At 47.2% G+C, this 22,254-nt stretch overlaps 2 long non-coding RNA genes across 2 annotated transcripts; both read left to right on the top strand.

Moving 5' to 3' along the window:
• Nucleotides 1–611: 611 nt before the first annotated feature.
• LOC147527078 (uncharacterized) lies at nucleotides 612–11,516 on the top strand. The gene is made up of 4 exons (XR_015222845.1): nucleotides 612–729; nucleotides 4,549–4,650; nucleotides 7,635–7,736; nucleotides 11,403–11,516. It is a non-coding gene; the product is annotated as an uncharacterized LOC147527078 (long non-coding RNA).
• A 4,816-nt stretch (nucleotides 11,517–16,332) lies between these two features.
• LOC147527077 (uncharacterized) lies at nucleotides 16,333–21,887 on the top strand. Its single transcript, XR_015222846.1, has 4 exons — nucleotides 16,333–16,867; nucleotides 17,769–17,922; nucleotides 20,939–21,240; nucleotides 21,316–21,887. It is a non-coding gene; the product is annotated as an uncharacterized LOC147527077 (long non-coding RNA).
• The last annotated feature ends 367 nt before the right edge of the window (nucleotides 21,888–22,254 follow it).

Genomic DNA, 22,254 nt, shown 5'->3' with positions numbered 1-22,254 from the left:
GCCTCCCGTCATAAATTTGAATGTCTCTCCTTAGATTCAGGCGATTATTGGTGAGACGTGTTGGCAGTTTCCCTTCAAACAGAAGGGGGATGCCGGAGATTTTCTTAGAATTTAGAATTTGGCTCAACCCGAATCATGGGATGGGCCATTAGCCAAGAAAAATGTAAACCCTTTCTGGAAGTACCATTCATATTTTTGTAGTTTTCTTATTTGTGGTTTTGGTTTTGTGTGTGTGTTGTTTTTTTTTTTTTAACTGTGCATTGCTGTAGTTTTCTAGCTGATACAGTCAAAGTAGTAGTAGTGATGATGATGATGATGATGATGATGATGATGATAATAATAATAATAATAATAATAATGGTAAGACACTGATAATAATAATAATAATAATAATAATAATAATAATAATAATAATAATAATAATAATAATAATAATGGTAAGACACTGAGGTGTGCCCTGGCAGTTTGGTTCCTCCCAGCACACAGGCCAAGCTGTGCAGTTTGACTTCCAGTCCCCGATCCGGGGAGCTAAGCTCTGTGGTTGTGCTCAGAGCACAAATCAACCCTGGCATTTCCATTTGCTTTTGCATTCAGAATTTGAATATTTTTGCTTTTTTTTTTTTTTTCCTGTATTTGGAGCATGTAGAGTCCCCATTTCCTACTGGTGTACCTCTCCACGAAGATGTGCAACGAAATCATGCAAACCTGGGAAGACTGAGCCAGGTTCAGGTGAGTCCAACACTGTCGGAGATAATTTGTATGGCTCCTCGTTCCCATGCCAGTGCTGTTTTGGTGGCAGGTCTGCTGTAATCAGGCCAGCTTAGGGTCTGCTCTAATTTACATCACTTGGCTACAGCCCTCTTTATCCACACAGTGAGCTTGGAAGGGCTTTTGCTTTGTCAGTCCAAAGTGCACTTTTATGCCAAGTAAAAACATCTCTACAAAGGAGGTGATAACGTCCTACAAGCACCGTTGCTCTCTGATGTAGGGATTTCCTTTAATGCAGATACCTCTGCAGCTGGGGAGGTGAGTCCCCCTTCCCTCCACCTCATGGAGACCTGGGCTGCATCCAGCAATGAGGTGAACCAAAACAGACTTGAGAGAAAGGACAAGATGAGTCTAATCTGGCTTTTCTGATGTGAAGGAGAACAATTTTAGCTGTAGAAAAAGAAAAAAAGCATTCTAATCCTCAATAAGGAGCTAAAATAAGTCAAGTAACGCCAGCAGTGTGAGAGGAAGCCCTGAGCTGAGCCCCCCAAAATTTGAGAGCTCTGGGTCCCTTAGGTCTCATCACCATAAGGTTCTGCTGGAGAGGAGCACGTCTCGCCACAGTGCAGGCTGGGTTCTGGGTATCGTTGGAGCAGGTCTGACCCACTGAGGTTGGAGGGCAATGGCCAGTCTCGCCATCTCAGAAGAATTCAAGGAGAAAAAAGGAGTTTATTGCTCTGGAGGAGTGAGTTCAGGATGGCCCTCCTGGAAAGGGGTGTTGGTGGCAATAAATAGTCTCTCAGCCTTTTCGTAGGGGGGATGTGCTGCGGTGCCGGGAGATGGTCCTCCCTGCTGCAGAAGCTGTAGTTGGCACAGATGTTTACATCTCTCTTTCCAACCTCTCTCGGAGACAGAAAGGGACATATGGAGGGGACAGCACAAGATTTACCCAGGGCCAGTGCTCAGCGTGCTGAGGAGCAGGAGAAGGGCTCGGGGCCAGGCTCTCAGCTGCTGTAAATTAACATCATTCCATCAATGTCAGGAAACACATGGTGGATTATACCAGCCCTTTGGTTCCAGCTCCGGAGGCCCCGTTCGGGTACCGGCAGCTGAATGCTGCCTCCAGATTTCTGGAGCTGGGGAGTCTGCAAATCATTTTGTGAATTCACCTCGGTGCCTGCGTTTGGAAATGCTGGTCCAACACTTTAAAACAGATACCTCAGTCTGGGGAGGGCAAGGTTTAGGTAAGGTCATGGGATACATTGAATTTGACAGAGATTTTTCCATGAAAACAGCCTTGTTCTATGGGGTTTCTGTAAAAATTGAGATGTCTGCAAAACATCTCCCCCTGTAAGTGCCATTTTTGTTGGAAGTGTTCATTTCTTTTCTTCAGGAAAGGAAGAATAAAATACTTCCCTCCAGGCTGATGTTAAACTATTTTGTCTGAGTTGCCACAAGTGGAGCTTTCTGGGTAAAAATTGTCACCTGGAACGTTTCTGACAGAAAAATCAAAATGGATTTAGTCAAAGTATTTTGCAAATTCATGTTGGATTGTGACAACGAACAAAGAAACCTCTGCACAACACCCGGCGTTCTGCCTTTCAACATTTTTAAAAAGAAATGAGCCCTAATTCAGAAGGACTCTTTTTTTTTTTTTTGGCACTCAATTCCTTTTCACTAAAACACACACATGCATATGTAAAAAAAGGGAATCTTTTCAGTCTAAAGAATAGTTTTTATTCCTATCAAAACAGTTTTCTCCTCATTATTTGTATTGTTTACAGCCAAGTGAGAACTCAGGTATTTACGTGCCCCAAGATCACGACTTCCTCCTTGGCTAAAGGACCACAAGGGACTATTTTTCCTCTTTGGCTCAGGCTCCCGAGGTGCCAACCCAGCCTCGGTGTCTGTCCCACAGCTTTCCCGGGCTGAGTGGCAGCGTGGGCAGAGGCAGGTTGATGTCTTGCTGTGCCAAAATGAGCTGTTTTGACACATCCGAATAGAAATCGCACGGGATTCCAGTTCTGCCATTATTTTCCGGCATGTTTTGAATTTTCTGTCCTCATTTGGGACAAGCGAATGTCAAAACATCAGTTCTGGATTTTTATCGCCTCTTGTCTCCGAGTGGCTCTGACGATGCACCGATTTGCTCCCTCGTATCACCCAGGCGCGACGGATCCGGTGCGCTTTGTGCAGCAGCGAGACAGACAGCATCTCTCCTGGCTCCTGACTGCTCCCAGGAGGACTTTTTCCACACCAGCCTGGAAATCTCCTGCTCTTTACCCATTTATTGGAGGCAGATGCTCGACAGTCTTCCTCCCTGCCCAGGTCTGCCTCCCTGCTGGGGATGAGGATCCCTGGATGGGATGAGGAGCTGAGCAGGTCTTTCTTGGGTGGCTCTGGCTTGAATTGGTCCATCCCCATGGCAGCTGGGCAGGAAAACCCAAGGGTAATTAACCCATTTATTCCAAAGAAACTTTTTACAGCATTTACCTCTGTCCTCCAACTTGAAAAGTCCACGCCACGGCATCAAATTCCCCAAATTCGTTTATTTTCAAGCTGGGCGGAGGTAGCTGCAGGCAGAGAACTGCCTGACCTGGATTTCCACTCTCCCTTGGCCGGGGAGTTTTGCTCTTTTGATGCCTAATTACATCCAGGCAAATGTTATTCGTGGAGCTGGGCTCCAATCTCGGCTTCTAAATAAAGCTGTTTGCGTGGTGTGGAGGAAGAGGAATGAACGGCCGCAGGACCATTAACGCTGGCATGGGAGTTAATGAGTCCTAAAGAAATCCTGCATTTCACTGGCTGCTTGGCGGAGTGGACCTGCTTCTAACAGTGGTCTATCGAACCACGTCCTTTCCCTTCTCTTTTTAAAGTTACTTAATATTTTATGAGCATCTGTAGGGCAAGGCATTAGCTTCCTTCTCCACATCAGCCCTTGATAACTTACTTGCCATTTTTATTGCACGTTAAATGCTTTATGGGAGTGATTGTGAAACTTTTAGAGGTGCTTCCAGTGGGCTATTCCTTGCCGTCCCCTCTGTACGGCGACAGCCAGGAGTGGGACGTGTTGCTCAGTGGTGTACCTCTCCCTTCACATTGCAGATGGCATCTGGATGGCTGCCCCATCCCTGGAAGTGTTCAAGGCCAGGTTGGATGAGGTTTTGAGCAACCTGGTGTAGTGGAAGGTGTCCCTGCCCATGGCAGGAGGGTTGGAACTGGATGATCTTGAAGGTCCCTTCCAACCCAAACCATTCTGTGATTCTATGATTCTGTCTAAAAGTCTCCGATGGGGACCCCATTCTGCAGCCCCTGTGCCAATGCTGGGATTGCCTGGGTTGGATCTAGCACTGCGGTGGGGAGGCAGGGACAGGTGGGAGATGACGTGGTGTTTGCAGATGTGAGCAGCTCTTGTTGCTCAGGAAAGGTTTGCCATCGGAGGGGCAGCATTAACAGGGATGACGGATGTGCACAACAGCGCGTCCTGACACATCTGAAACTGCCGTAGCCAGGGGAGAGCTGTGCTGGGGTACCCACTGTGTCTCTGCTTCCTCCTCAACACATCCTAAATTGGCAGTGATGTAAAAGGGAGGGAGATGGGGATTTCTGGTTGTGACCCCTGTGTCTGTGGGGCTATTCCGGCACTCCGCAGGGAGCCCCGGTTTTGCTGCTGCGTCATCTTTGAGGTGTTTATGATCCACTGAGCTCTGCTCTGAAATTACAGGTGGGGGAATGGGGTTGTGATGGAGGAATGGAGCAGGACAAATGCAAATGCCATCTTCTGCCTTTAATGCTGGAAGATAACTTGATTGCTCATGTCTCTTTGACTTCATTTTCCAGCTGCAGGGATGCATGGCAGGCAGGAGCAGCAAGGGAAAGAGAAGTTCCAAGAGAATACTAAGAGAACACAGAAGAGCAGAGAATGGCTTTTAAAATATACAGGTATTCACACTGGAAATGTCATCCTAAGAGTTACTGTGGATCTGTTTAATACTGGGAGTGACGTGTACCAAAACTCATGTCCCGTTGCTTCCCCGTTATCACCTGCCAGACTTTGCTGGGAAAGGGGAGTCACAAAGGGACCTGAGCCTGCAAGGATGGGTCCCAGTAACCAGCTTCTGGGCTTTGCCTTCTTCTGGATGCCATATCCCAATTTTGGCACTGAGAATTCAGCACTATGGGGTATGTGAGCAGAGCTGGGGTCCTGTGAAAAGCCAATTTGCTGAGAGGGGCCCCGGCTGCTTATTGTATCTGGCAAAACCTTCCGCAGCACCTCAGGGGAGACACAAGCTTGAAATCTTAATTAAAAAGCAGAAACCATGGTTTCATGCTAGGCTGATATTGTGACTCTCTTCGCTTTATGGACAATTCTTATGCAAGCTCCTACTGTGTCTGTGGAATTGCTAATTTAAAGGAAGCTACAGATTTGTGAAGTGCAGGGCCTGTGTCAGCAGTGTTTAACATCAGGAGAATGGAGGTGTGTGCTGATCCCTTTCGTTGTTAAGAACTTTCTTTTTATTTCTCCCCATCCTTCCTTTCTTGTCATCTACTTCAGAAACCACCCGAAGGAATGTTGTCACTGCCTGGGGTGTGTGGAGAGAGCACCGATAAAACAAAGTATCACCATTCACTACTATATTTAACATGTTTATGGCCAAATGGTGATAGGGTCTGTATCAGCAAAAGATATCAAATGTAGGCTTCCCGGTGCTGGTCTCCTTGGGAAATTCGCAGACGGAAGGGGACAGGGTTGTTTGGACAAATGCACAAGCATCCCTGACTGAGAAGGCTGAGAATGACATTTGAGAGACCTGTGATTTATTTCTTTTTGCTTTGATGCAAGCCTGGTGGAAGCCTTGAAAAGCCGGGCTGACATTGTCAAATCTGGCCCAGTCTATAACCAGCCTGATGTGACAGAGCTGTCCCATCTCCAGCTGAAAATGGATTGAGGATATCAGCCCCTAGAAAGAGTTGGCTCTTTTCATGTCTTATTAGGGATGTACAAGCTCCTCTTTTGATGCATGACTTTGAAAAACGTAACTTCATTGCTTTAGTTTCTCCATCTCTGGAAGAAAATACAATCTTCTGTCCCATTAGATCAGTGGATGGAAAGAGATTTAGAAGGAACCTGGTAGTGATGGGAAAGCTTAACAGCAGTTCGTGGGGATGATCCTCATAGGAACACACCCAGAATTAGGGAGATTTTAGGGATGGGCTGCACTTTATGACCATAGATGGCCCTGGGGAGACCAATAGCTCCTTCGTGGATCCCTTGGGCACCCAGACCCTGCCACAGATCAGCTTTTGGCTGGGCATGACTTGCACTTTCTTGCAGAGATTCAAGAAAGATTTGAGTTCAGATTGATGCCAGCAACAGATGAAATTCAAGATAAAACTTTATCTCTCCCCATATGGAGGAAGGACTTTTTCAGACAATGCCTAATTCAATTGCAAAACTCACTGCCAGGGCAGAAATGGGTTTGAGAAGTCATTAGACAAATATGTACAGAAAAGGGCCATCAAGGGCTTTTAAATACAGGTTACTTACAGATGCATCTTCTGTCTCAGGAAGGCCCCGAGCTGCAGATTGTCAGAATCGGGAAGGGTTTACGGCCGCACGCCTGTCCTCTTCCTCTGCTGGCTGTGCAGGAGGCTGGCCTGGGTCTGATCCAGGAAGCTCTTCTTACACTCTTACCCAAAATGGGGATAGAGATCAATCAAAAAGGGAGCTGGAAGGAAATTCAGATTGAATCTGGCTTTGTTGTGAGTTCCTTGCAGGGCTTGTTTAGCCTCAGGTTTGGACACAAGTCGGGTTTTTCCCCTTGTCCCAGAGATGCTCAAACTCCATCGCCGTGATCCGACTGTAAGGATACAGCCAGCGTGTTTGCAAAAGCTGCAGATCAGTCCGTGGAAGTGAAACTCTTTCCTTTTAGCACAGCCATGGGGCACGTGGGCACAGTGCTGCGTGGATTTTCTCTGGGGATGGTCGGTCACAGGGGCCCAGGAATACTCGAGCATCTCCAGGCTGCACAGAGAGTGAGAAGACAGGCGGAGGCTGCTGTTGGGTGCCTGTGCTCAGTAACGCCGTTTCCAGACAGAACAGGCCAGCGGTGAAGCAGGTTGATGGATTAGTCTATCATCTCTGCGAAGCAAGGTTTGTGTCTGCCTAAGGGCACGGCTGTAAATGAGCCCCTAATGGATTCTGCTCCTAAAACTTCCCTGTAATACAGAAATAGCTGCATCCCTTAGCAGTGGGAAAGGCGGGGGGCGGAGATAGGCTTTGAGTTACACTGGAGGGAATAGACGATGGAGTCCTGAAGTGGTTAGGATGGCAAGGAAAGCTCTGCTGGAGCAGCCTGGGTCAGCCTGGGTGGTGCTGAGAATGGTCAGAGACTGTTAAATGGGAGATGTGGCCATCCCCCCTCCCTCACTCCCAAACTCTGCTCGCTAGTATTGCTGCTGCCTCAGTAAAACCCACTAAGTTATTAGTCCCTCTCAAATCTCACCCCAAAGGAACACCACACTTGGGATGAGGAATGAACCTTCTCCCAACCCCGCTATTCTCCCTTCCTTCCTACATCCCTGCACCTCAGGACCCTCAGTTTGGCTCAGATACAGGGACCAGGTTGTGGCCTTGGCACATGGCGACCACATCCTTTGCCAGCCAGGATGCCGCTCTCACTCCTGCGCAGCCACCTCGGCATCGCCTCCCCATTAAAGCAACCCGTGCTCTCCCGCTGGGTTAAATGGAGGGAGACATGGCACTGCTATTTCCCTGCACGCTCAGCATGGCTGAGGACTTGAAGATGCTAATAGCATGGCATCACGGCATCGTTTCTCAGCATCAGCAAACAAACAAATAAATGAATAAACGGTGCCTGCCCCGTGATGACTTTGGCTCCTCACAGTTTTTATTGGTTTTGCAGCTTCTGGATGGACAGAGATGACCCTGACTATGCAAGGGGACCCAGCCTTGGAAACACCACCCGACATGGAGGAGGCTGCCAGGTCCTTAACTGGAGAAGCAGGTACGAGGAGCCAGATGCAGCTGTGGGAGAGGTGTCTGTGCTGGGGAAGGTTTGCATTGGGTCTTGTCTTGTGATTTGTGTTAGCCTTCCAAAATGGATTTGGTATACAGGTGGGTCTTTCTTACAGTCTGTTTTTCCGAGAATCTCAAAATACGTCTTCAGGAAAGTGCAAAAGACTCCATTGTGAGGGTAGAGAGAGGCTCAGACCCACCCAGGGCAGAGCAGGGACCAAACCTCTCAGTCTTGCCCATCTCTCTGGTGAAGCTCAGAGTTTCTTGCCTGCCCATGTGAAGCAGCTAATGCCCATCCCCGGCAAAGCCCAAACGTGCTGAACTGCCCCTGGGTCCGCCCTCTGAGCCATTCTGTCCACCCTGGGCTGAGGGGTGGTGTGGGTGCCCCAGAGCATCGCAGGAAAGGTCATAGATCCCTATCCAACACTCCTCATCTCAGCTTTTCTCAGCTCACAGCCTCCGTCCCTCAAGCCCTAACAGACCTGTAAAAAGGAATGGCAAGCCCTGGCGAGGTGCTGGCTGGGATTCAGGGTAGAGGCACATTAATTAAAGGAATTCCAATAAAAGGCTGCCTGGGTGACACTTTCCATAATAACCCATGCGTTCAGTGACTGCCCTGGTGCCACGCTGCACGCCCAGCACACCCCATACCGCAGGGCACTCCGCAGCGATGCCACCCGAGTCTCCTCCAGAAGCTGGGAGCTGCCAAGAGGTGTCAAGCCCCTGCCTACGGTCTTGTTCCGACTGCCAAATAACCGGAGAACGTGTTGAACAAGTGGAATGCCACCGAGCCAGGCAGCACCCTCTCGCCTCGATGCATGTGTGATCTGTGCTGTTACTGAGGTGCTGTTTGCTCCCACTCGTGCTCGGTCTGTCCTGCCTGAAATGAGAGCAGGACAGCAGGAAAATTTGGGCTTTATCCCAGCAGCTCCAGAGCTCTGGTTAAGATGAGCACGCGTCAGAGCGTGTGTTAATGTTGGAGATGGGGAGAGGTGGGAGGGGGTCCATGCCAAGCTGATGGGGTTTTTCAGGGCCACAGACTGGATCTGTCTCCGAGATACAGGTGGGGTGGGGAGAAAGACTTAGCAACTGCCACCTCCACCTTGCAGAGGGACTAACAGCAGCAGGGACACGCAGGGCCTTGCGCAGAGCCATCGCAGCAATGCCCTCTCGTGGGGACTGCTTCAGGTGTGGAGCTCCATCCCCTCCTTCAACAAGCTGGAGCTTTAGGATGCTCCAACTAAGGTAAACTTCATTTGTGTAGGGCTGATTTCTTTCTATTTTTTTTCCCCTTTCACCAACACTTCTGTCAGTCAAGGTTGTGATTTTGTTTTCTCCCCACAGTCCTTTTAGACTTACCAACGCCAGCAATATTTTTCCAGGCCAGAATAAAATCTCCCAAAACATCTGGGATTCTCCAGCCTGATGGGACTTGAATATAGATCATCTGAGTCCCTCATCTACTGCCCTAAATGCAGAACTTCACTTTCCCTGCACAGCTGAGCAGCAATGCCAGAACCCCACCACGCAGTGACACTGGTGCAGAGATGCAGAGATGAGCTGAGCTGGTTCTCGTCTCTTTGCTTTTCAGCTGAGGTCCCACTGGCCTGACAAATATAAGAAAAATCAGGCTGTAGCTTGAGGCAAGGGGTAGTTCATTTGATCATAGAATCACAGAATGGTTTGGGTTGGAAGGAACCTCAAAGACCATCCAGTTCCAACCCCCCACCCCCCCCGCCATGGGCAGGGACACCTTCCACTACACCAGGTTGCTCAAAGCCTCATCCAGCCTGGCCTTGAACACTTCCAGGGATGGGGCAACCACAGCTTCTCTGGGCTACCTGGTCCAGTGCCTCAGCACCCTCAGAGGGAAGAATTTCTTCCTTAGATCTAAGGAAGATCTCTTATAAGATATTTTATATCTTCCTGGAGCTTATTAGTGGAGAAAACAAGGGCAGCTTCAGGAGTGCAAGTGGTGCCCCCCTTATCCCAGAAATGCTGTGGGGGAAAAAAAAAACAAAAGTGGTTCAAGTCAAGCTGGAGAGAAGTCACGGGACTGACTGCAAACGTGGTACAGGCAAGAGGATGGGAAGTGAGAGGTCCTGCAGCCCCTCGGCAGCCCTAGAGCTGCTTCCCAGACCTGCTTCACTTTTTGCAGCCCTGCACGTTTGCTGTCACTGAAATTTGTCTTTCGAATGGGCAACCTCCTGCAGCTGCAGAAGTTGGCCTTTGGTTGCTCAGCCGGTGCCAGGCTCGATCCTGGCACTCACTATGACCGCACCATCCTCTCTCGAGCCAAAAATGTAGTTCAATTCAAAAAAATACTTCTTCTCTTACTGTTTGTAGGTCACAGGGATGATCTTGGGTCTTGTACAAAGTCTGGCAGACGTTACCTTGCAAGGAATCTTTTTAATCTGCCAGATGATTTCCTTCCATCATTTTTATGGCCTCGCAACCGCGCGCAGGTCTCGCTGCGTCTCAGCGGGAGGTGGGACATCCAGCTCGCGCCTCGCAGTACGCGCCTGATTCATCGCTGTTAATTCCTTTTGCCATTTGCCATAATAACAATAATCAAAATGAATTAATTTGGCGTTAGTGGAGGAAGAACATTGAAACTGCATGGGAATGGTGCTGCAATCAAATAAGGTGCGTGTCAGTTTAAAGTAAGATCTCTTTATTGCTTTAATAGCTATCTGCCTACCTATGACTACTTTTTATTCTCAAGGACGGACTATCATATTAATACGACTTACAGTTATTCTAAAATGTTTTCCATCTTTCACAGCTTGTTCTAAATATTTTAGTAAACATAAAGTGGGTTTCTTCCTTTCATCCTGCCTTAGAATGAGGCGGAAGATGATAAAAACTGTAGTTTTCCCCGCAACGAATGTACCTTTTTATAGCTTATTGGGAATCGAGCAAAATATATCAATTAGATGATCGTGTGGAGCAGCTTCTTCTTTATGGAGTGATAACTCTAGGTAGATAGAAGCAAACTCTCTGGGTATATGGCCACAGTGCTGATTAGCCAAAGATGTATTTATATGAGGCTAATAGGAAACACTGTCGATTTATTATTAGTGCTGGATGATCTTTGAGGTGCCTTCCAACCCTAACCATTCTATGATTCTATAAAGGTCAGAGCTAATAAAGGACTTACACGTTTAAAACGGGACTTGGCTCTCAGATTTAGGGTCTTATGTAAAACAGATGCTCAGTGTCCCTCCAGAGGCTTCCCTGGCTGGATGGTGTCTTGTTGAGGTAGACCACTGCTGGCAAGCCTGGGCTGGGGGAAGGAGGGTGGGCAGCAAGCATGGGGTGCAGGGACTGTCACCTCAGCTGAGATGGGACCCGGACCCTGAGCAATAAAAGGGGGACAGGAATGAGGATGTTGGATCTGTCCTGGGCATGCTGCTGCCCTGAGGCCATTCATGCTCTGGTGGCTTTTTCATGATGGTCCAGGGTGGTTTTGACTAAGTCAGCTGCTGGCACTGCCAATCTCCTTCCTGCTCTGTGGGACACCTTCAGTCCTGTCTCAGGAGGACAGTGACCTCCTGGTGATGCCAACTGCCCAGCAGAGATTTCTCATTACGCAGAGGAGATGTGAAGCTGTCCCTTGAGTGAAGGGCTTTATTTTCTTCCTTATGCTTTGCAGGGAGGACATACTGAATGGGAAGAAGTGCTCTGACCATGGGGAGATCTCAGAGAAATGCAACGCACGTGAGGACCAGCTGAGCCAGCAGCCTTCCTTCGGGGATGAGAAAGCTGCTCCATGGTAGGTGATAGACCTATCTGGGCTTCTGGTTTGTACCGGACCCCTGGTATGAGGTTTGCATTAGGTCCTCATGAACTGGCCTGGAGTGTCTCCCCTTTTATGAAAGCTTCCTATTCCCAGACAATGAAGCAACCAGCAGAAAATCGTCCCGCGGTGCTACGTATAGCCCCAAGCCACGCCAGGCTCTCGTCTCTATTTTCTTCCTGTCATTCAGAGTTGAACTTCTTGGGGAAATATGAAAGAAACAAATTAGAATTGCCTTGCTGGTGTGACAGCAAGGAGAGCTCCGAGTTGGAGAAGCTGAATGGAATGATAAATCCCATCACTTAAACCGCGTAATGAATTTTCCTGGAGATTTGTCTCAGTGTAAAGAGAGAGAAAGGGGGGGAAAAGTATGAAATTCTCCTCCGATTTTGCAGGAGGGTTGCAGGCAGCTCTGACTGAAAAGTGTAAATCTGAAGAGTTTGTGCCTGCAGCGCATCCAAATAAGTTCCTCTTCCTTAATAGTCCTGGGTGCAATTTTCAATGAAATGTCAAATCGTCTTTGCCTCCATCGGCATTCGGTCTAATAACATTATTTTGTCCAAGGAGCCTGGAGAACTAACGTGTTGCAGGAGTAATTCTGCAGCTAAATATAGAAAAGAGGGTTTTTTTGCATTACAAGAAAATATTTTTGTGCTGTAAAGTGACTTCTGTGGGGGTTGGAAAATCCTTTGCCTTTGATTTGTTGGGTGACCTTGGATAAACCACTGTCCCTTTCAGTGCTTGTTTCTCCTTCCCCCTCTGAACATCTCATGTATTTAGGTTTCAAGGTCTTTGGGGCAGTGACCAGGTTTTGCTGTGCCCTTCACATTTAGACCAATCGGTGGACTTGGGAAGACATTATTTTTTTTTTTTAATTGCATATAACATAGCTATATAAGGCCAGCTGCAATGTAGGGGCCATGAATTAGATCCCAGCTGCTGATCCAGTGTTAGGATTTCCAAAAGAGCCCGTAGCATTGAAATGCACATGTTAACGCAGCTCCTCAGCCCAGAAAGGATGGACACCATGACACAGAGGCTCTTCAGAGCCTTTTTTTGAAGGGATCTGCAGTAAGACAAGCAAGAAACATGAAAGAGTCAGACTTTTCCTCAAAAGCTGACCTCAGAGTCCCACAGACCAAGCTGATTGCAACCTCCCTTCCCAGCAAACTCCAGAAACACGTTTAATGAATGACAATCCAAAATATTTATACTGTTTTCTCTAAAATATGTACTCCGAGACATGAGTAATCCTGTCTACCTATAGATATATTTTGATGACTGCAAACAAGAAAATTCAGCTTATTTCCATGAAGTCTGCAGGAAGCTGGGAAGTGAACCCAAGACCTCACCAACCCTGTGGAGCTCCTGGCAGGATGAAGACCTCAGCCCGCAACTTTCAAACCCAGAAAACCCAGAGTGTGTGTATATTCTGGGCTGTTCCATTACTGTCAGCAGCTCTCACCTTCCTTTCCACACCTGAATATCAAGCTACATCATATCTTCTTTTTTTTTTTTTTTTTTGAGAGGCCCAAAGAAAAAACCCTGCAAGCTGCCTCCTGTGGGAATGGAGCTCAGGGCATGAGCAAGCCTACAAATATGTACTAGGGAAAATCCATTTAAAAAATGATATTCCCTCAGGTAAACTATGAATGTTCCTCTGTGTTCAGGCCACCTCGTCTCACTTCGCTGCTGTTTTTATACAGAAATGGGGGGTTGGCTGTCCTGGCCACACCCAACCAGTGGTTCTGTGCAGAGAGACAGCAGATTTAATGGACTTCTGAGGATTCTCTGCAAAAAGTACATTTTAATCTTTAAAAAAAAAAAAAAAAAGACTGATTCATTGAAATGAACCTCTCAGGCCACTGATACAACATCACCTGGCCATGTCTTGCCAAAGAAAGGAAAGGTTTTCAAGCAATCTTCTGAGCTTCAGGAGAATCGTCGCTTCCAGCTCCCACCAGCAGTCATCTCCCTCTGCCCCTGTTCTCAACAAACACTCCAAGCCCATCCATCTGGTTGGACGACGGACAATTACGGATTTGTTGCACGAGGTGCATTAGTTACATTGATTTGGCTTCGCAGCACCAGCCGAGCCACCTTTAGCTTCACGCAGTACATTAATGGGAGCAATAGGCGTGACAGCTCTTACACACAAAGGCACGGGGCTACTTACAGCTGGTAAATGAACCTTGGAACTTACATAAAGCAGAAGGTAATGAAGAGTAATAGAAGTTTTAAGCCATTCATTTTTTTTCCTTCTCTCTCACTCTCCTTCCCACCGTCTCTTTTTCCCTTTCCCTTCACCCCTTTCCTTTAAGGGCTAAGGTGGGTGGTCGTGTCTTGCTCAATGAGGGGTCCTAAGGGGACAACGTCCTCATCGTCATTGCTGTTACTACAGCCAGGGCTGGGGCGAGGGATCAGTGTCATATGAAGGGGAAGGAACTGAGCAGTCACCCCGCTCCTCCCAGCTCTGTTGTATAAAGATTTACACCCTAAAAATGCTTCAGAATATTGGAAAAAGAAGAGGGTGGGAAGTGCTTATTTTAGTGTAGACAATGTTATACATGTTCTGGAATTCATAAAGTTGAGAATTATCACAAAATCAATTTTTGCCCCCCCTCCTTTTTTTTTTTTTTTCAGTGTGTTTTGCCCTGGCTGGGAAATAGGAATGAGTCTCGGTTGGATATTTCTGCAACTAACAGAGTACTAACCTCATCTCCACTTCTTAGCCTCAGATCTTGGCTTAAGCATAGTAGGACCTTCTCATGGGGTGTATTAAAAATCATTGCCCTCATTAGCCTTTTAGGCTATGCCCCTGTGTATGTATGCATGCAAGTATCTACCTATGTGGTCCATCACAAAAACATTTCTGTTGCTTGGTTTTTGACTCGTCAACATGGAAGTGGGGTTTTAAGGATGAAGCTCAGCAGTTCAGTGGAGATCTTGTCTAAGAAGCAGACCCAAGCTCAGCAGAGATGTGTTTTTGGGGACTGAATGTCCCTGGAAGACAGTTACCTGAATTTCAGAAGGACGTTTTAAATCTACTTAGTGGGATAGTGCAAGATTTTGGGTGGGCCAGGTCTCTGAAACGTAGATGGCTTTTGAGATCTAGGTGCTAGTAATGGCTTACAGCTGTCTAATGGGAAAGGCAGCTACTCTGGTCGCCAGCTTCAGTGACATTTAATGCAGCCTAATGCAACACTTCTCTTAGCTTTGCCGATGCACTGATGAGCTGAGAGTGGTGGTACGCCTCCTACCCCTGAAACCTTTCCCAGAGGGAAAGAAAAGCTGTGTCTGCAGTGAAATGTCCCAGCTGAGTGGAAATGGGAAGGCTGAAAGCCAAAGGAATAATTTAGAAAATGACCAAAAAAAAGCCAGTTTAATTCTTTTCTATCTCCTGAACTATTTACAGCCCTGGAAACCTCCAGACGTGGTGGAAAGCAAGTGTTCTGAAAATATTTCATTGCACAGATAAATTCGAGGTCTTTAATTTTTATTCTTGATTTGGAGAGAGAATGTAGACAATAAGAAAATTCCTGTGGACTCTTCCTTGCTGAAGGGTTTCACTTGCTCTCACTTGAATGCTACGGTAATGGTCACGGTTGGCAAAAGCATCTTGGTGCTCGTAACCCACCTGCTGGCAGCATCTCCGGGCCACGGTCGGGTGGGTTAAACACTAGACACACTAGACTGGAGCACTAAAACCCCAGCTCTGCTCTCAACCACCCATTGGGTGATCGTGAGCAGAGTGTGTCTTCCCATTTCCTTCTGGAAAGTGGAAACCATTGTTTTTATGCAAATTGAGCTGTGAAACACGAGGGTGGTTTGTTGTGAATACAGCTGAAATTTGCTTTTCTACCCAGGAAACAGGCAGCATGGCACGAAATATTGCAGTGCAAATTACACTTTCCTTTATTTGGGCTTTAGATTATGGAACTAAAATTAAATTTAAACTCTTTGCGGAAAGGTAATTTTTCCTAATCACTCACACTGCTGCACAGATCTCTACAACTTGATTACATTCTAATTAGATTAATTGGATGGAGAATAATTTCTTTCTCCAAGAAGATCAACTACAAAAGACAAGCAATTCTATAGACTCTGCAGGGGAAAAAAAAAAACACAACAAAAAACCAACTCTCAATCAAAGCTTTAAAATCAAAGCACAAAATGCCCAGTAATTAAATTGTTAAAGAATTTATGAGCATATCTGGATCAACTAGGTTTGGTTTTTTTTGTCCCCTTTTCCCCTCTTTCATCATTTTCCCTTGTGCTCTCCCTCTTTTTCTCCTGACCATAAAATGAGATGTGGAATTCCAATTCCTTCATTGATTTTTGAGATAAAAATTTAAGAAAGTCGAGTAACAAAAGGTTGCACTCCCGCGTTCTGCATGCGAAATGGATTGCCTTTGTTACAGGGGCAGAAAATATTGAACTGTATAATGCTGTGAGGTCTTTGGCCTGAATACTAATAGTCACTGCTTACCAGAAATGAACACAAGCCAAGGAGGTTCAGCATCTCCTGATTGGCTTTAGCATCCCAACAAAGGCAGTGAGTGAGGGACTCAGGACTCGAAAAGAGGGTCCAGGGCTCAATTTCTCTGCCTGGCTCAATATCACAAAGCTGAGCTGCCCGTGAGTTGATGCCACGCAGCATTTTCGCTGGATGCATCTGGTTGGTAGCACACGTGGTCGTTTCAAAACAGGCTGCAATGTGCTATTAGGAGGTTACGTTCCTGATGTCCTCACTGGATTCTTTCATTTGTCCTTTCTTCCAGCAGTGCTCACTTTTGCTGGGCACAAGTTCAAGCCAAGGTGGGAGAATTCATCGCTGTAAACTTCATCCTTCCCCAGGGGGCACGGTCATTGATAGCGTGGCTCTTCTCTGTATGGATGGTAGATACTGGGCTGCAAACGCAGCCCACGACTGGCTGGGGACCCAGGAGGACTATGGGGATATGCCCACTGGAAACTCATCCTTGGAGCTCTGACGTCTCTCAGCACCAGGTTGAGAGGCATCAGGGCCCATTAACTTCTGGGAAGGACAAGGAGGCTTCTCAGTTGCTTTCCATTGTCTCTTAAAAATCCATCCAGGATTAGAACAAGAAGGAAACTTCGCCACTTGACCTTCATTCAATATGCCCGAGCAGATCAATCATAAGGGCGCAAATGGGACCAAATTTGTTCTGATGACTCTCGGGTCAACGCTACTTTTTTCCAAACTGCCCTACAAGGCTGCTGAGAAAACATGTCTTCCCGCTACTGAATGAACAAGCAAACTGTACCTGTGTTGGAGAACATCGCTGCTAAATGATACAGTAAGGAACCCTCTTCCTCTTCACTTGCAGACATTTGTTTCGCTGCGAGACGGGTGGCAGATTTATGCCTCACTAGTTCAGCGGCTCTGCAAAGTGTTTGGCTGGTTTGTGCTGAATGCTAAATGTGCTCTGGAGTTAGAAATATGAAAAGTATTTGGATAAAGCAGATAGGCCACCTTGAAGACATAATCCACAGGAATAATGACAGGGCCTGGCAAAGCCAAAGCAAGTACTGAAATTAATAGCGAGAGATCTATTAGAGGGATTAGCCACATGTTGTAACACTTACAATGCTTTATCTCTCAGTGGTTGTGGCAGGAACTATATATTTCCCCAAAACAAATGGCTAGGGAATGATTTATAGATTAGAGAGGGTGGAGAGAAATTTAGCACACTTGGATTTCCAAACCTCTGAGCTTTGGCTGGGGGTGAGAAACGGTGAGTTTGCCCTCGTGGGACATCTCTGTTAGTGTCTTAGTTGGGATCAAGATGTGGTTGCCCCATCCCTGGAAGTGTTCAAGGCCAGGTTGGATGAGGCTTTGAGCAACCTGGTGTAGTGGAAGGTGTCCCTGACCATGGCAGAGAGGTTGGAACTGGATGATCTTGAAGGTCCCTTCCAACCCAAACCATTCCATGAGTCTATGATTCTGTGTGCCTGTGAAGGGATCCTCCTGGCTGACCCCATCAGCTGTGTTTTGATTCACACTCTGGAGCCATCCTGGAGAGCATGAACTGGCGCCTGTCCAACACCTGGTTAGGAAGATGTTCTCTGGGAGCATCCCGGTCATGTCCGGAGCATGGGATAGGGCTGGGGCCAGTCCAAAGCACCCCCTCTAAACTCATATAACAGTCATTAATGTAGACCTAGCCAAGCACACAAATATTGTCCTTATTTTCAAAGGGCAGCTGTGGTTTTGAGGACCCTTCATTCCTGGCGAGAAGCTTTTGTGGGAAGCCAGTAGGGCTTGCTGCTTTCTGCACCTGCAGCACATCTGCGTTGTGTCTCCAGTTTGTCCGCTCAGGCAGCCGGAACACCGTGAGTCACTTCGGAAAAGGTAAGGCCCTGACATTTTGTCAGTGCTAAGTGGACAGCTTAAGTGTATATATGCGCATATATCTCTAGATCTACAAATATTAAAATGGCAGATTTGAGCTGTCAAAGGTCTGAGTGCTGGACTTTACAGCCTCAGCCTTTTTGGATGTAATTCTGCATGTGCCATTTGTAAGATTAAATGAAAAATAAAGTAGAAGATGGAAAACCCATCTCCAGGACCACACAGCAGGAGTGGAGCACGCTTCTGGATCTCCAGGTCGGTAATGTTTAACTTGATTCCTCCCCAAACCTGGCTTAGGGTGATAATGGCAAAGCTCTCCTGGACTGCTGTGCGAGGAAAAGTCATCTTCTAACCTTTAATGTCTCATTGGCACATAATAAATTCTGGGATGTTCACAGGCTCTTGAACCTTTTGGTTCACGGTGCACCCTAAGCAGGTCCTTTTATGTTTCCTGACACTCGTTAACTAGTTTTAAGAGAATGGAAAGAATGGAAAAATCAGATTTAGTCATTTCTTTTACAATATGCCCCTAAAAGGAGCCTCATAAAATATGAATCCCTTTGAATGTGCTTGTTTCTAAATTCAGAACATGTGTCCAAGTGAATTTGTAGCTCAGGAAATGAAGGACAAACTGCCTGGGACAGGAGATCCGCAGACAGGCAGCTGCCCTCTCCCTGCCCTGCCATGCCTGCCGGCCCCTCCAGCCTGCCCGGGCATTTTTGCTGGCAGTTCCCTAAATATATTGCACCCAAGGCACCTCACCCTTGCACAACACTCCTGCCTCGTCCAGCCGGGCAGTCCCACCCTCAGCTCCTAATCCTTAATTTGCAATATCAATATCAGATGTGCCGGAGGGAACGTGCTGATGCCTCATCCCTGGCACTTTCTTTGGGGGACTTGCTCCCCGACCTGCTGAGACCCCCCTTCCAGTTCGAAGTAACGAGCCTGAAACTTGAACTGGATGAAGAAAAATTTTCCTGCCCTGCCAAGCATTTTGAGTGGAGCAAACCTCCTCTGCCAACCACGCTGGGGTGGAAAGAGGAGCTCTCAAATACCGTTTGCAATATGAAAGCTTGGCAGAGTAAATTGCTTTTGATCTGTGCAAATAATTCCCGTGGCGGTTTTGGGGAGGTTTTTGTTTCCATTTCTGCCGTGTTAACTTTCTGTTTGTAATAATTAATTTCACGATAATCAGCTCAACATTGTGAAACGCAGAATCATTTCAAACCAGAAATTTCTTTTATTTTGCAAATATCAAGGCTGAAACACGAACAAAGACGAAAATGTCCCGGAGGCAGGCAGGAAGGAAGGGGCTCGATATAGTCTGCTCTATGCAAAAGTTCAGTTTCACCAAATAGACATTTTCTGAAGTCCCATCTTCCTCCTTGTGCTGAGGACTTAATTGGCCTCCAGGTCAATATTTTTCTCCTTCTCCTTTCATTTTCTCGTTTTTTTAAGGTGTGATATAGTCTCGCTGGAACATTTTCCAGGGCAGCAGCAATCGTCACTGGCTGAACTCATTTCTCTTCAGTGGGGGAATAACGTACCAGGGAGGGAAGAGTGCTGCCAGAGCAATAGGGAACATTTACAATCGTGTGTTGTGAGCCGTCATAAATTACCCGGCACGACGTGAGAGAGAGAGGGGATGGAAGCAGGGTGTTTAATCAGACCCACATCAAGAGGTTGCAGAACCAAATCTTCCCTCCTTCATGGGAAAATTGCCCAGTGGTGGGCTGCTTTTAACCAGCGATTTATAAGCCGGTGCCATCCAAATGGATATGATCCACTGATGCTAGGGGAGCTACAGGGGGTTTTTAGATGCCTACAAGAAAGCTGGAGAGGGACTTTTTACAAGAGTGTATAGTGACAGGACACGGGGCAATGGCTGTAAACTGAAAGAGGGGAGATTTTGATGAGATCTGAGGAAGAAATTCTTCCCTCTGAGGGTGGTGAGGCACTGGACCAGGTTGCCCAGAGAAGCTGTGGCTGCCCCATCCCTGGAAGTGGTCAAGGCCAGGTTGGTTGAGGCTTTGAGCAACCTGGTGTAGTGGAAGGTGTCCCTGCCCATGGCAGGGGGGTTGGAACTGGATGATCTTGAAGGTCCCTTCCAACCCAAACTATTCTGTGATTCTATGATCTTGTGGGCTGGGGTCCCTTGTGCACCCTCGGCTGCAGGCATGCTGCTCTTGGCTTGCTGGTGATGATTAACATGGTCTTTAATTGAGGGGAGCACCTGGGTATTTGCTAGCTTTCAGGCTCTGCTTCTCTCCATTAAAACAATGGGGAAAACAAGGAACGATGCAAGTAATTTTATGGGTAATGAAAAGGGTCTAATGCATTTGCTCTTTGATGAGAGAAGCTGTAGTAAATCCTTAACTGGGAGCTGGATGGAGCAGGGTTTCTGAGCACAGACAGGCAGAGAAAAAAATTAGGAGTCGAGATGGGCTGATAGGTCAGTCTGGGAGGATAGATAGATGGATAGATTAAATAAAGATCTACTTAGCCATCCATCTATCTATCCTCAGTCTTCATCTAGGAAGAGAGCTCGCTCCCTATGATGGGAAATGTATCAGGACTTAAGAAGCGAGATGGATAGGTGGAGGAACAGATGGATGGTTGGGTAGCTTTCTACCAATCCATCTCCATCCGTCCTTACACCTAAATCTTTATCTAATCTAGTCGATGCAAGCAGATAAATAGCTGGAAAACTAAGTGGAGAGATAGACAGAGAAAGAATTTAGGATAGTGTAGAGAGAGAGGTAGGTTATATTCACCCCCAAAAGATGGATGTGGAGGATGAAAAGGAGAGAGGACACAGTGTTTTTGCAGCAGCCATGCCTGTCCTGCCCTTGTTCCCTGTGAGGCCGCAGCTCTGCCCTGGCCGTGCCCGGGGCTGATGATAACCTTGCTGTTCCTCCCTGCTCGCTCAGGCTCTGCTTTTGGAGGTAACACGTGTTAGAGGAGGGGAAAAAAAAAACAACAGTAAAATTAAAAATATCTTTTTTTGCCTTGCCAGCTGCTAATGTCCCCTTTCCTCGGGCCTGAATGCAGGATCATTCAACAGAAAGTTATTGGCAAAGTCACCACATTGGCTTTTTCTATCCAAATAACACCGTATTTCAGAGCCTCTGAAATTGCACCATGAATCAAACCGGACAGCTGGAGCCTGTGTATCCCGGTCCTGCTGCAGGCACAGACACCAGGCCCTGCTCTGCCACCGAGACATCTGCGGCCACCCAAAGGTGACGGCTCCAGGAGCTGACCCCAAAGATGTCTCTCATCTGTGAGAGCAACAGCTTGTTGACCGGCCTTTGGAAAGTAGGTAGTAGCCTCGCTCTGTCTCGGGAGTGGTGATCCAGGAGATTTTAAACAGCAAGTTTCCAAATTTTTTAGGGAGAAGAATGTGAATGCAGCGATGTTTAGAAGCCAAGCGCCACACCATGCATCTCCAGCAGGCATCCCACTTGAGACACCCCTCTAACTCTTGGTCCTCTCCTCTTCCAGACCTCTTCTCAAAACCATGCGATGGAGCTTAGTCCAAAATTATGATGCTTTACTCCCACAGCGCTGCCGTGCCACCCTGCGGCACCCCGAGCCTTTCATTCCAGTAAGTGTTATGGCTCCCTGTCCATCAATACTGAGCGCTGCAGTGGAGCTGTTATTTTAACTCAGATTTGAATCCCCGCTTTGTGTGCCAAAATCGATAACGGAATCGTGAGTGATATTTCAATAATAACGATCATGATAATAAATACAGCGATGCGCTGGGTGCCACGCTCATATGCAGGGGCACAGTCCTTCCCTTCTATTAAAAGATCCTGACCCCAAATGGTTGGATACCAGGAAATCTGTTTATTGATTTAGTGACCTTTGGCTGAAGTCATGAGCAAAGAAAAGAGACAGACAGGAAGAGGCAGACGGGGTGGAGGCAAAGTATCAAAGGGATGTGTCCGAGGGCTGGAGCACCTCTGCTATGCAGACAGGCTGAGAGAGTTGGGATTGTTGAGCCTGGAGAAGAGAAGGCTCTGGGGAGACCTTCCAGCACCTAAAGGGGCGACAAGAAAGCTGGAGAGGGGCTTTGGACAAGGGCATGGAGTGACAGGACACAGAGCAATGGCTTTACACTGAAAGAGGGGAGATTTCGATGAGATCTAAGGAAGAAATTCTTCCCTCTGAGGGTGGTGAGGCACTGGACCAGGCTGGCCAGAGAAGTTGTGGCTGCCCCATCCCTGGAAGTGTTCAAGACCAGGTTGGATGAGGCTTTGAGCAACCTGGTGTGGTGGAAGGTGTCCCTGCCCATGGCAGGGGGTTTGGAACTGGATGATCTTGAAG

The sequence above is a fragment of the Tauraco erythrolophus genome, chromosome 24, assembly GCF_009769465.1.
Source record: "Tauraco erythrolophus isolate bTauEry1 chromosome 24, bTauEry1.pri, whole genome shotgun sequence".
Taxonomy (NCBI): domain Eukaryota; kingdom Metazoa; phylum Chordata; class Aves; order Musophagiformes; family Musophagidae; genus Tauraco; species Tauraco erythrolophus.
The sequence above is the reverse complement of the archived record's forward strand: the minus strand, read 5'-3'. Positions and strand labels throughout refer to the sequence as shown.